Source organism: Dromaius novaehollandiae, chromosome 12, assembly GCF_036370855.1.
Source record: "Dromaius novaehollandiae isolate bDroNov1 chromosome 12, bDroNov1.hap1, whole genome shotgun sequence".
In the NCBI taxonomy this organism is placed as follows: Eukaryota; Metazoa; Chordata; class Aves; order Casuariiformes; family Dromaiidae; genus Dromaius; species Dromaius novaehollandiae.
This window is the reverse complement of record NC_088109.1, coordinates 13,679,391-13,692,095: the sequence shown is the minus strand read 5'-3', so window position 1 is coordinate 13,692,095 and position 12,705 is coordinate 13,679,391. Positions and strand designations below refer to the sequence as shown.

Below are 12,705 nucleotides of genomic sequence, written 5' to 3'. Positions count from 1 at the left end.
CTGCAACAGGGCTAAACTTTAACTCCTTCCTTCACCACACATTAATTTAAAACAATTTCTCAAGGATCTCCCCCCTGCTCTCCAGCTAGCAAGAGAGTGAAATCATTACAAATCTCATCCCTGGCTCAAACCAAACCCTGATGAAATCAATGGCAAGCTCTGAAGCAGCCCCACTCCAATCTCAATTACAATCACATACATCAGGAATATCTCTGGGGTCTTCAGTGCTTTCATTTCCTCCTGGGCCTCCTGCTATCCCAGGGGCATGGGCCAAGGTAGCAGTCCTGCCAAGCCGTCGCACATGGGCACAGCGGCTTCTGCTCCAGCTCTGCAAGGATTTCCTATGCAGGCTTGGGCAAGTAATTCAACCTCTCCTGTCCAAGAAACACAACAGGGAGAAGCAGTCCTCTGCTGCTCAAGAGGACCCTGTGAAGAGGTTTGAGACTTCAGCCAAGAGGGGCATAACAGAACCAGCAGCAAGGAAAAAAAATGGCATTTCTCAAGCACACGGTTCCCCTTCTCCAGACCTCCAGAAGAAGTTACATCACACCAAGAAGAACAGATCTAGAGGCTACCACCTGCTCTCACAACTAAGACTGTACACCGCCCTGCAGAAAACTAGTCCTGAGCAGGGCCGCAAGCATTTCTGAGATGGAAACACAGCCTTCCCCACAACTTCACAAGGCAGAGGAAAGAGCAAGGACAGTCTCAGCAGGTCCTGCCAGCAGTGCTGATCCCTGCCATGGAAACTGGGCATAAACGGGGAACGTGCACATATTCCCCAACTATGTTCACATCTCAACAGCTGCCCCTTCTGTTATTTTCAGATCACATCTAGCTATCAAAGAACAGGCAGATCTGGGCCCCATAAGCAAGAGGCTTGCTTTATATAGCCCACGAGCTGGATATGTATTTCCCATTAGGAAACTGCACCCCGTTCTTCCCTTGAGTACCTGTAGCCAAGGGACCAGTACAAAGACCTGGACCGCCTGATGCTCGGGATGGCGGTCAACACACAGCCCACGGCCGATCAGCCATGCATGGCACAGCCGGCTGCTTCCCCTCCCGCTTCGCGAGGCCATGACGTTCGCCCAGTAGCCAGGGCTGTGCACACATCATCTCATCTCGACAGAGGGCCGATCCGAGCCTGCCAGCACAATCCACACAGGGAGGTACCGTTTCCGCAGCCTGCTGCTTGCAAAGCCCAAACCAGCCAAACCCCGGCACAACGCTCGCCGCGGCACGGCATGCAGATCAGCCAGCCGGCTGCGGGGAGCGAGCAAGGCAGCCGGGCCACGTGCAGGCTAAGCGCTCGGCTCGAGGGGAAAGGAGCCAGCAGAACAGAAAGGCTGAAAATGACCTAAATTAAGATATGCAGCAGAACAATGTTGGCTCCTGCTTCAGGATCAGAAGGATTTGGGGAGGTAAAGCACAGCCCCGAACTGAGCAAAGCAAAGAATAATACGAGAGGGTGCAGGATTTTATGGAAAGAATCAACACATGTGGAGCAAAGCACCTCACCCAAGCCCCTGTTTCCCCCAGGCCAGCACTGATACCCAGCTCATAGCATCTCCCAGGTCCCCAGGGGCAGTTTCAGCCCAGGATGCACAAAAGCCCCTCCAGACCCACCTGCAACACTGCAGCCACACAACTCACCGTGCCGGGAACATAACTCAAGGTGGAATTGGGGCTTCCCAGTATTAACACCCAGGCCAGCTGAAGGCTTCACACACTACACTGGCATGAGTCTTGCCACCCTGAAGAGGCCTGGATCACTTAACAATACTTTGTCCTCAGCTTCAGAGCAATGAAATCCAGAGCAATGAAGGTCGTCTTTCACTCTGGCTGCTGCACTCCAGGCCCTGCTTCTCGCATCCTACCAGGCTGTTGCCCCATGCAAACATCCTGAAAGCCAGCCCTGCCGGCAAGTCACCTCAGTCCAGCTTGACCTGCAGAGAGCCAGAAGGGGACCTGCAAGCCAGATCTCCCAACAGCCAGCAGAGAAGCTCAATGAGAGAGGTCCTCTTGCCACTAGCTTCCTTCCCTTGGCTGACCTCGCTCCCAAACGCTTTGCGGACATGCTGGATGCACACTGCCCCCCCCAAAACTGCACCTACAGCTGGAGTCGGATGCAGCCCCCTGCGCCCCACACCCCTTCCCCGGCTCCCTGTCCCACCACCACGCTGCAGGCCTGCTCCCTGCCACAGCAAACCTCTCCGAGGAGCAGAGCCTGCTTCCCAGAGGACCCAGCTATTTTGAGCTTGGCTCATTAACCGTTTGGCTCCCTCGACAGCCTGCTCTTGGAAAGGTCGGGAGGCAAAAGCAGCGCCCGAGGAACGGGCACAAAGCCGCAATCGCACCCAGCCTTTTGCTTCTGCAGCTCCTGCCTCATGGCTCCAATATTGCATGCCATTTCCCCCCAGGCAGGATTTTTTGTTATTATTATTTTGTATTGCTCTGCCCCTTATGCCTAGCTGGGGGGAGGCTTTGCCCTGCACATAGCTTCACCCACCAGACCTGACCTCGTCCCTCTGCTCTGCTTCCAGCTGCGGGAGCAGCGCAGTCCCTAAGGCTGCTACCACGGGCGCCGTCGGCCCAGCCGTGGCCCCGCCGGACGGGCTCAGCTCCCGGGGGATCATGCTGCCAGGCACACGCTGACGCGCTCCTCGCTCCCTAACCCGCTGCTTTGCGGCCGCTACCAGGCCAGGGCGGCCACAAGCGCAAGCCAGCAGCTCTCCCCTCCTCAGATCGATACGCCTCTTGCAGCTTGGTCCTCCGGGGAGGACTTTTCTCTCTCTCAGACACGTGCGCGCAGCTCCCCACCTTGTACCCTACCCGGCACGCAGCACTCCCAGCCTCCGCAGAGCCGGCAGGAGAGGGCCGCCTTCCCCAAGCCCCAGAGCGGATCTGAGCAGCTTCCCGACAAAGGGCTCGAGCAGGAGGTTTTCTGCTTGCCGGATCTGCTCTGCTCCCAGCAGAGGGACGCAGCTCCGGGGCTGTCTTAATCCAGCATGAATCCCGACTGCTGCTGAAATTCCCATTCCTTCGCCCAGCCCCGCGCTGACACCAGCGCTCGGGCGGTCACGTGGCGAGCCGAGCGCTGCCGCTGGTGCGCAGGGCCGGGAGGGCACAGGCCGGGCGGCCGGGAGCCGACCTCAGCCCGATTGCAATAACTAGGGATCCGCAAACCTCTCCTCTCCTCCAAAAGCAGTCTCCCCAGCCCCTGGCTAATCCCCACGCTGAATCCGATTTCCCTGTCCCCGAGACCCCGTGTTCCCCCCCTTTAAGGCGATCTCTTTGCGGCAGGCTCTGTCCCAGCCCAGCTCACTGCTCCCGGAACGCCGACACTCCCACAGCCGGGCAAACCGACGGGGAAGGGCCCTGGTGAGCCAGGTCAGACCTGGGATCCACTTCCATTTCAAAGGTCCTGGCTCCGCACAGCCCCGAGCTTTGTTTGCCCAAGGTGGGGCTGAGCCGGGAGCAGCGAGACAGCCCGAGCACTAGCGGCGTCTCGCTCGGCAGCGAGCAAAAGAAACGGGGAGGGAGAAGCGCCTGAAAGCGATCCAACAGCAACAAAACAAAGAGGGGAAACTCTGCTCCGAGAGACTAACAGAGGCTTCATTCGAACACAGGACGGGCCGCGAGCATGCAATAAAAACAGCGAGGCGCACGCACGCACGGAGAGCCAAAGGCTGCGTCTGCACTCCGCACTCCTGCTGGCAGCGCTGCAGGGAGGTGCGAGCCCGGGGGCAGCGCCGGCACGGCCCCCGCCGGACACCGCGCTCCAGGAGGCCCTCACCCCGACAGCGTGGCTGCCCGGGACCGGGGGTTTCGCCCCAGCACGCCCGGGCGAAGCAAACTCTGAAGCACGGATGCAACACGTCCAGGACCCGGCTGCCTCCCTGCGCTTAGAGAGCCGTCCCGGCCAGAGGGGACGCGTGCACTTTCTGCTGCCTGCCCATCCCCTGCCAAAAACTCACTTTCTGCTAATGAAAGTGGCTGGAAGGTGGCTTCAGCAAGTGACGTCACCCTGCAGACGGCCAGGGAGCAGCTCGGCTCTGCACCGCAGCACAAGCGAGGGGCGAGGGGCGCCCCGTGCCACCGAGCCCGAACGCCAGCCTGGCAGCATCTGCACGGCCCCGTGCAAGCTCACCGAGTCCCGCGTGCACCCCGCCGTCCCTGCCGCCTCCCACCGCACAGGGCAGGACTTGTCCCGCGTGCGCCAGCCAGCCCAGGGGCACCGCCGCCACAGAAATAATAAGAAATAATAGCTCGTGCCGATTTAAGCCAGGCCCGCCGGAGGCTTCCCGGGCTCGCCGACATACACCGGCGGCTCGGCGCAGGCTCTGCCTCTGAAGCGGCGCTGATCTCTCGCCCGCCTGCCTTCCTGCGTCTCTCCTCCCCCATTTCTTCCCGATGACATCAGCCTGAAAAACAGGTTCTTGACTTCTGAAGAGCTCATCAGACAGTTTATTGTCCCGCTGAAGAGGGTAAAGCCCCCCCGCGCACCCTCCGCCGCGGCACCGCGATGGAAACCGCGCAGTCACCGAGGAGCAGCACCCCGAGATAAGCGGCCGCGGGCTGACGCGTAGCAGCCGCGATCCTGCTTGCGTGCCAGCACTTCTAGGAATAAAAATGACTGAGGAGGAGATGAGGGTGGAGGGAGTGTGACACTGCTGCAAGGGAGAATGAATTTTAAACGTTTTATGGAAGCCTTGGCGGCTCCAAGCTTCCCAGCTACAAACTCCAGACCTCTCCTCGCCGGAGCGCCGCACGTGCCGAGGGAATTACGCTCGCCTTCCTGCAGCGGCAGTAATCTCTGGCCTTCCCTCCTGCCCTTGCCACCGCTCTTGCAAGGCCATCCAAGCAGTTCAGCCTCGCAGCCTGTCTGGGGTCTAGTTAAGCACTGCTGCCCTGGTTTTACAAAAGGGAGGGTCGATTAGCCAGAGTGAATCTGTGCAAAATCCAAAATCTCTGAAGCTCCTGCCCTGGCTCCATCAGCGCTCGGGTACAGGCAGCCCAATCCACCCAGAGACAAAAGCCAAAAACCCGGGCCAGCTCCTGGGCCCTGCTGCTTCCCCGGGTCAGGCAGCAAGTCTGCAGCAAGGCCAAAGTGCGGAGGCAGCTCCAAACGCCACCCAAAGCCTTCAGAGGGCTGCAAACCGGATTCTGACTAATGGCAAAAATCATTCTGCAAACTGTCCCCTGCGCATCAGCCAAGCTCCAAGACTATTTTTAAACTCCTTCTAAAATATTTTTGGGTTTTCCTTTTCCCCTGTCGAAACCTAACAGTCTGCACAGGAAGACTGGAACAACGGCCTGTATATAAAGCACTGCTGAATGCACAAAGCAAACAACTTATTGCCATTATAATTACCTCAGATGTTATCTGCAGCTCTAGCGGGGTCGGTATTTGCAGAAGGAAGTGTGGCTTTCGCATTTCAGGGAGTCACTTGAAACAGGAGATAATCCCTCCTCCCACCCCGGCCAGCAGGGCCGGCCACCAGCAGCACCCGCACACGGGACGAAAGCGGCCGGCAGGCACCCGGGCACGGGGCTGCGCCGCACGGGAAGCTTCCTCCCGAAACGCAGGCACCGGCCGCTATCCGCCTCTCCGCTCGCGAGGGATTCGGTTCTGCAAGAGCCTGAATATTTTGACACACAAGCAGTTGCTTAACTAAGCACATAAGGCAGAGGGACTCTCAGAGCTTCTACGATTACACAAACGCTTCAAGATTTGCCTGGATTCGGGCCAGAGGCCCCACATCGCGGAGGATCAGGCCCCGGATACAAGCGGGGGAAAAAGCGCAAGGGATAGAGAGAGCCCGGAGTCGGCTCAGGCAGCGAGGATCCGAGCTGACTTCCTGCGAACGGTATGAAAACCAGCCTCTCCCCTAACCCCTCGCACGCTGGACTGCGGCTCTGCTTCAGCGAACTCTTAAGAAAACATGAATCACTCAACATTTATCAGTTCAAAACACCCGTGCAATTAACAAGGGTTTTTTTTTTCCCTCCAGTATAATTATATACATTTTAATGCAATTACCACCCCTGTATTTTGTACATTAAACAGTAGGCAACCAAAGGAAGAGAGATTTTATTTTTCTTGGCTGAGCATTTCTGAAAATAATAGTATACTGCAAAACAGCTTCGGTAGAAAGGTTTATCTCTACGAGAGAAAGTCGGGGGGAGGACACAGAAAACGGAAGGGGGAAGGAGAGCATTCCCGACAGGAAAGCAGAATTGCAGAGTCCATCCCCGCCGCCCTCGCGCCGGTCGCCACGCGCGGCTGCACATGGCAGCACCCCGGCACCACGGGCAGGACCTGGAAGCAGCCCCAGCGCCTGCCCCGTCCTCAGCAGCCCGAGGAAAGGGAAACCCGATCGAGCAAACGTCGCCGCGCATCGGGCCCCCAGCGCCGGGGTCATTAGCCAGATTAAAGCTCCCGAGCCCTGGCCAGCAGCATGGATAGCAAAGTGCAGTTAAACTGCCCAAATTGGATTACTCCTGCGGCTCGGTCTCCGTGCCAAGTTGGCCAGCAGATCGCAGGATACACAAGACGGCGCGGAGAGGGGTGGGAAGCGCAGGCTCCCAGCGCCCCGTGGCTTGTCCACGAGCGGCCGGCAGCCGGGCAGCCTCGGCGAGGGAGAGGCCAGGGAGGAGACGGGGTGGCTGCTCGGCCCCACGGAGGCGGATGAGCGCGTCCCCGCGCAGCAGGCTCCCCGGAGACGCTGCCCGCCACCCGCACTGCTGCAGCGCTCTCACCCGGGCACCTTCTCCAGCTAAAGCCCTCGCAGTGCTCAGCCCAACAAGCGGAGAAGAGCAGGACGCTGCAAGGACTTACACCCACTCACAGCGTGTCGCGTCTCAGCACCAGGACCAAAACCTACCCCGGAGACCACCATGCACCAACCCACGGGGCAGGGGACACTCGGCCCCCTTCGCTGCAAAGGCCTGGCCGCTCCGGAGCGCACTCGCCCTCAGGAGCGGGGGGTCATCTGAATTCGTCTGCCTCATGTCACACCTGTCACTCGAGGAGATTTAAGAGGAGAAAGGAACAGAAGCATTTGCATTCGATGGCGAGCCTGGCAGTCTGGACGTGGAGTTGGTTCTACAGACTCAAACATCTCAGCATGCAGGCAACAAGGAGGTGCACCAAGCCTTGGCCAAAGGGAAAAAACTTCTGTGTGTTTTTAATTCAGGTTTTAAATGGTGACTTCCACCCGGAACAAAGGCTGGAGGCAGCCGTAGGAGAGGGATGTTCCGAAGAGCAACACAAAGACACCACCGGGGTTCCTGGACGTGCTCAGACCGGCAGGTCGAAGACGCATTTTGGCTACACAACACGCCGAGAGCAGGGAGGATGAGCCATGTCTGCCTGTACCTGGCACAGAAGCCATCTCCATTTATTTATTGGCTCGGGCTTTCTCCTCCATGATACACATGACATTTGCTCAAACACAACTTCCAAACAGAGCTGGAGAAACACGTTGTGGTGTTTACACGCGCTGTCCCGCTGTGCCAGAACTAAGACAAGGCATGGGCTGAGGCTGCGTGCCACAGACGGCATCAAAACACACCAACATTTTCCCTAGGGATCATATCGGTAGTGGGAATTTTTTTTATAGTACTGCCCAGAACTTTTTACAGCTACAGCCCTAGAAGCAGCAACCAGGCTCCCCAGCACCGGAAGGAGGCAAACGCCTGCTCCTCCTGATTTCCCACGGAGGCACAGGCACGCAGCATCTGGCAGGGAAAGAGGGCCCCTGCCCAAAACTAGGACAAGGCAGGAGCCCGGGGCCACACTGGACTGAACTCCCAACCGCTTGGGTTTCCCAGCCCAGCCCTTGGCCCCAGGGCCTTCCTCCATGAACACATGACACACCACAAGGCAGCTCACCACTCAAAAAAGAAAGTCAGGAGCACTTTGAACACTAGTTTCTTCTATAAAGCACAGAAATGCCTAACAACCCAATTTGGAGCAAACGCTAATGGATCACAGAGCTCTGCACACGTATATCCTACCAGCCCAGGCCCCAAGGCAGTGCAAAACCTGAGCTTGCAAGGAGCCCTGGCAGGCAGTGAGGGCAGCGTGGGCATCGGGGTGACCCATGGCCACCTTCCCGCTGCCGCACAGAGCGATGGCAGCACCCTTGCTGCCTTGCCTTCTCTAGGTCCATCTTCCTTCAGCCTGCCAAAAGGCACGACTGACCCGCTCACATGCCAACGCAAGCGACTGCAGCACCAAACACCCCAGCTGGAGACGCGAAGGTGGTCAAAACGAAAGCACCGTGGGCTGCAGCAGAGGTCTGCTCCCGTAGGCAAGACTCCCCCGGCTTTGCAGGGAGCCTGACAGCACGAGCACTGCAGCACCAGGCTCCTCGGCTCGGAAACTCGCAGCTCAGGGCTGAGCCAGGCTCCCGCCGGCGGTCAGCACTAGAGCCGGGAGCACATCCGACAGCAACAACGGCCCTGACCTGCTCCGAGCCTGGAGAACAAACACCTACAGGTTTCCTTCGTCGAGACCCATCCCGGGGCCAGATTCTCTCCTTTGTTCAACGGACGTGCAACGCACAGTAACGCCACGGAAAGGCATCGCCTGGCCTGGCGCTCACCCCCGGGAGCAGAGCAGGGGCCGGCCCCGCGGCTGCCGGGGCTGCGGCGGGCGCGTCTCGGGATGGAGGAGGGAGGCAGCCCCGCCAGCACGCAGCAGCGCGCCTTTCATTGCCCTCTTCCACTCCAGCAGCACGGTGCTCTCGCTGAACCACCCGCGCGTCCCTCCGTCCCGTCTCTGCTACGGTTAGGGGGAGCTTGTTGACCTCCTTCAGGGCCCTCTGCCTCCAACAGGAGAAGTGCTTTGTTTCACGGACAGCAGCACGGGGCTGCTTCCCGCGGCTACGGGCGCAGCCCAAGCGTGCACGCAGGTTGCCTCCCACGCCCGACTCCGAATCTTTCGGATCTGTGAAAAAAGGCCAAAAGGGTAAACTTCAGGCCTTCCTCCATCCTCACCCCCAAAGAGCTCCAGCTACGAGGGATCTCTCTCCAGTGCCGATATCGCTGCGCTAACGAAAGAAAAAAGCCATCAAAACTCATCTTCAGAGGACCAAGTGCAGCACAGAAAGCCCGGCCACCAAACAGCGCAAAACCTGACCAGCCCCCAGCTGCCGCTTCTCCACAGCTCTATCAGGGAAAAACATCCATCCCCACGCACATCCGCCCGCGCTTAATCCGAGCGGACAGCTTCTCCCAGAGGGTTGGCACCGGGACTTTCCACGGCGCTCACGGATCGGGCCCGGGAAGCGCTGGACCCCCATCCCTTCTCACCGGTATTTCGCCCTGCCATACGATTGCATATTCCGAATTTAAACTTCCTCGCCACCCACACAGCCCGGCATTGTCTCGCTGCTGCCAGCACTATAATTTACTAATATCAGAAGACTGGGACTAGGCAAACAGGCAGAAGCAAAAGCCTTCCCTCTCCGTAACCACTTAAGACATTATCTGCACATCATCCCGGAGTCTTCTGCCCCACTGAATTTCCCCGGCTTCTCTATGTTTCTACACATTCGTCTCCGGTGTCCTGAGAGAGATACATCAAGTCACTCATTTTACCCACTGAGTATATACAAAAGACCCTGAGATTGTTCAGGAAGCAATTAGCCACTGTTCAGAGGAAAATGGTGTTTTCAAATGGATAACCTTTGATGTAGTCAATAGCCTTGTCTCCCCTTTCCTCTTTTTTTTTTTTTTTGCAGCCTCTCGCAAAAGAAAAAAAAAATCATGAAAAAAGGCTAATAATTCACTCCGATACAGACCTCGCTCTGCCAGAAGGGATTTTATCTCAAGCCTGAGGAAAAAGCAGCTTCGAAAATGCAGCTCGTCTCCGCAACTTTTCTCCCCTCTGCGTCCCAGAGCATAGGAGAAGGATCATGAATATTCATCTGCGCGTTAGCAGGTTCTGCTTTTGTTTTGTCCTCCCCAAAGCACGGGGAAGGGGGGAGCTAACAAGTGAGGTTAATGCCTGTCTTTTCTTTCCCATCCATCTCCTCTTTAACCAGTGACCTTCATGTTAAGTCCTGTTTACACACCAGCCCCCTTCCCGGGCTCCCACACACGCAAGCACTTCACCAGGGGCAGAAGGAAGAATTTCCCCGCAAGGAGGACAAGGTAAAAGAAGGGATTTCGGGATTTATTTCAGCATGCCACAGAGATCTTGCAAATCCCTCCTCGCTTGCACATCGCAGCCGCCCGTGTGTGTTTGCAGGCACCAGCAGGGCGGATGTATGAAAGGGAGAGGGGTGAGGGACACAAAACGTGCGGACAGATGGCTTTCCTCGCTACCTTTAACGTTAATATTTGGAGAACCGGACGCACAGCGGCATGCAGCCCTGGGCACAGGTTCCGCATCCTCCGGCGCCTCGGTACGCGAGGTGCCGCCGCGCAGCCCAGCACCTCTTCTCTCCGCCAAACTACAATGCGATCGCAGCATGAAGGCTTTACCGCGGGAACGACAGCCCCGGAGACACGGCGCCCGGCTGAACGTGACTCCGTCCGCGGCATCCCGCACCGCCGCTCCCCGGGCGGCTGCGGCGGGCGCGGAGCCTCTGCGGGTTCGGAGCGAGCCCGAACCGGGGCGTCCTGCACCGCGCCCCGGCGAGGACGCGAGGGTGCCAAGCGGCTGCAAAGCGGCGAGGATGCGAGGATGCAAAGCGGCGAGGATGCGAGGATGCAAAGCGGCGAGGATGCGAGGATGCAAAGCGGCGAGGATGCGAGGATGCAAAGCGGCGAGGATGCGAGGATGCAAAGCGGCGAGGATGCGAGCCCCGCGACCGGCGGCGCCCGCTCACGTCTCCGCCGGGCAGCGGGGACACGTACCGGCGGGCTCCGGGCGATGCGGCGGCGGCCGGGGGATGCAAACCCCGCGGAGACCCGCGGCGGGCGGCCCTACGGCTGCGCCCCACGGGGAGGCACCCGCCAGCCCGCGGGGGCCGCTCCGCCCGCTCCCCTTCGCCTGCCCAAAACCCACCGGCGGCCGCAGCCCGCGGCGCTCCGGGCCGGCGCTGCCCCAGCGGCAGGAGCCCCTCGACGGCGCCCCGCGAAACGCACAGGGCGAAGGCGGGGAGGACAGAGGGCCGAGCCCGGGGGCTTCTCCTCCTCCTCCCCAAGCGCGGGGAGCCGCGGAGCCCCCCGCCCCGGCCGCTCGGAGCGCAATGCGGGCTCGCCCCGGCCCCGCAGCCGCGGCCCGCCCCGCGCTCCCGCAGCGCCGCGGCTCCGCCAGCCCGGCCCGGCCCGGCCCGGCCCAGCCCAGCCCAGCCCGGCGGTGCCCTGCCCGGGCAAGCCCCGCTCCGCCTGGTATTTTTTTTTTTCTTTAAAAAAAGAGGGTGAGGGGAAAGCGCAGTGCCGCCCCCGCCCCGAGCACGCACAAAAAGCAGCCGCGCGCACCGCGCCCGCGGAGCAAAGTTGCAATCGGGTTACTCACGCCTTGGATCGCCGCTCGCCGCAGCCGTGCCAGCCATAATTGCATTCCACACCGAGCCGCCCGGCCCCCCTCCTCCTCCTCCTCCTCGCCTCCTCCTGCTTCTCCTCTTCGTCTTCCTCCTCCTCCTCCTCTTCCTCCCCGCCCTCCCCCCCTCGCCGCCGCCGCCCGGGGCTCCGCGCCCGCCTCGCTCGCGCCGCCGCCGCCGCTGCCCCGCATGAATGGGACGGCGGCGCGGGGCCCCGACGGAACGCCCGCCCGCCGCGCGCGCCCCCGCGCCCCGCGCACGCGCACGCCGCCCCGCCGCGGGAGGGGGGGGGCGGAGGGAGGGGGCGGTGGCGGCGCCCGCGCGCGCCTCCAGAGGGCGCCGCGGCTCGGCCGCGCCACTGCGCCGCGGAGGGGGAGCGGGAGGAGGGAAGGAGGGGGCTCCCCCCCCGCTCCCTCCCCTTAAAAGGGCGATGCGCGCAGGGAGGCGGGTTAAAAGCGGCCGCGGTGCGGGTGGGGCTGCGCCGCCCCAGGGAGAGGGGGTGAATTCCGGCAGCAGCGAGGTGCTCCCCACCAGTCCCACCGTCACCGCCACACCGCTACCGGCCGCTGAGCCTGCCCCAGCCCCGTGTGCTACCGCACGTGCTGCCCATGGCACCGGGGGCACCGAGCAGGGAGCAGTGGCGCCCTGGTCCCTCGCCCCATGCAGCCGGTGTGGGCCCCGGCCGCCCATCGCGCACCCCTGAGCAGCAATGTCCAGGTGCTGAGGGTGGCTAAGGCAATGCAGCCCTGTGAGATGCATTGGGGGAAGCGTTCCCACCCCTTGAAACGGTTGTGGGGACGAGAGGGAGGATTTGGGGTGAAACATCCACTATTGCGGCTCACCTATCGCCGGCCCGGCGCCATAGGGTGCTGTTGGCCCTGCGGCTGTTTTGGGGCTTGACACCCCTTCAGGCCCTGTGGCCATTTTGGGCCCCGACGCCCCTTTGGGCCTGCAGCCATTTTGGGTTGCGACACCCCTTTGGGTCCCACAGACATTTTGGGTCCCAACACCCTTTCAGGCCCTATGGCCATTTTGGGTCCGGAGACCGCCTCAGACCCTGCAGCCATTTTGGGCCCCGGGGCCCCTTTGTGCCCTGTGGCCATTTTGGGTCCCAACACCCCTTCAGGCATTGCAGCCATTTGGGGCCCGGAGGCCACTTGGGGCCCTGCCCTGGGCTGCAGCCTCACACCCTGGGCCCCAC

General features: G+C 60.6%; 1 protein-coding gene across 2 annotated transcripts in view; it reads right to left on the bottom strand.

Annotated features, from left to right (window-relative positions):
* PLXNA1 (plexin A1) overlaps window positions 1–11,644 on the bottom strand; it is a 168,519-nt gene extending 156,875 nt beyond the window's left edge. Inside the window, exon 1 of one of the 2 annotated variants that reach the window (XM_064518985.1) lies at window positions 11,480–11,644. The gene's annotated coding sequence lies outside the window, so the exon portion shown is untranslated. Of the gene's footprint in view, window positions 1–10,875; window positions 10,895–11,479 lie in introns of those variants that run through there. The other variant, XM_064518986.1, reaches the window with a different exon arrangement.
* Between the last annotated feature and the right edge of the window lie 1,061 nt (window positions 11,645–12,705).